Source organism: Cupressus sempervirens, chromosome 4 (assembly GCF_028749045.1).
Source record: "Cupressus sempervirens isolate cs-2001-9-10 chromosome 4, ASM2874904v1, whole genome shotgun sequence".
Taxonomy (NCBI): Eukaryota; Viridiplantae; Streptophyta; class Pinopsida; order Cupressales; family Cupressaceae; genus Cupressus; species Cupressus sempervirens.
In genome coordinates this window covers 644,846,943-644,848,709 of record NC_143121.1, presented here as the reverse complement: position 1 = coordinate 644,848,709, position 1,767 = coordinate 644,846,943, and positions in this window count along the sequence as shown.

The window sequence follows — 1,767 nt, the reverse complement described above, 5'->3', positions numbered from 1 at the left end:
ATTAATAGAATTTTACTTTTCTGTTGTGTCCATTCTGTTCTTGGGTTGTGTCCCCATCAAGTGGTAACAGAGCGGGTTTTCCTGAGTGTGTAGACAGAGCGCCGACTGTGAGGCAGTTTGCACCAGGACTGTGTGGTTATGGGTTTGAGTTAGAAGATACCTCCACAAAGAGAGCGTGGTGGAAGGGCCAGAGCTATTGATCCTGAGGAGGTTAGTGCCCTCCAGAGACAGGTACAAGCATTGCAAGAGGAGCTTCGTAGAGGAGCAAATATTGCCGCAGATGACAATAGTGAGGATGACAATGAAGAGGAAGTAATGGAAGTTGACGGGGAAGTTCTAAATCCTGTAGAGGAAAGGATTTTTAGGGCCATTTCTAGGTTTGGGAAAAGACCTACAATTGAAGTGGGTATATTTTCGGGAAATTTGAAACCAGATGAGTTGATCGATTGGATCAATGAACTGGAGAAATACTTTGAGTATGAGGATATAAGGGACCCAGATAGGGTTAAGTTTGCAAAGGCCAAACTAAAAGGCCATGCCAAAATCTGGTGGCAAGAGATTCAACTGGAAAGACTTAGAAGAGGAAAGGAGAAGATCACAAGATGGGATCGCATGGTGGACAAATTGAAGAAGTAGTTCATTCCTATGGACTACGAGCTTGATCTGTTTAAGAAGATGCATGGGTTAAAGAAAACAAGAAGATCAGTCCAAGAATATACAGAGGATTTTTACCGACTCCTGATTAGAGTGGGGCATGCAGAAGCAAATAAGGAGAAGGTTGCTCTTTATATCAATGGGTTACGACCTAGCATCCAGGAAGAACTAAGTCTGGTAAGAATGACCAGCGTTGAAGAAGCATACTAGTTTGCCCTACGAGTTGAAGAGAAGCTGAGTAAAAGGTTTGAAGGAAGACAAAGAGGGTGCGGTCAAGGAGGAAGGGGAAGCGGTAGATCATCTGGAGGCCGCAATGAAACTCAAAAGAAAAATGAAGATGAGGGTACTAGCAGGAACCAGAGGAATGAGGGTTTCAACCGCTCCCATGATTAAGACTTTGGAAATCAAAGAGGAAGAGGTAGAGGACGTGGGCAAGGAAGAGGAGGCTTCCGTGGTACCTATTTCCATTGCAATAAAGAAGGTCATCGTTCCTTTGAATGCCCTCAACGATAAGGAAGGACAGATAGGAGAGCTGAGGGCCAAGCTAGGGTTGCTCATGTGGATGAGGATGCACAATCATCACATTCAGAGGATGCAGAAAGAGGAGAGACCTTGGTAAATGAAAGAGTCCTACTAAGTGGTGAAAATGAACCAGGACAACGGAGGAGCTTGTTCCGTACCAGATGCAAGTGTGAGGATAAATGTTGTGATGTGATCATTGATGGTGGTAGCACTGATAACTTGGTATCCAAAGAGATGGTCTCTAAGCTGAAGCTCAAGAGGGAGAAACATCCCCAGCCCTATCGGATTTCTTGGGTAAAAGATGATCATAAGGTCCTAGTAAGTGAACAATGTTTAGTAAAATTCAAAATTGGGAGTTACCATGATGAAGTTCTTTGTGATGTTATTTCGATGGATGTTTGCCATCTATTGTTGGGTAGACCATGGCAGTTTGATAGACATGCAATACATGATGGACATGCAAACACATACTCTCTGACAAAGGATGGAGTTCGCCACAAATTGAAGCCCATGATAAAGGAAGGTGAAAAGGTATGTAGCAGTGCTAGGATTTGTCTTGTTGATGGAAGGAAGTTTTTAGATGGCATGAAA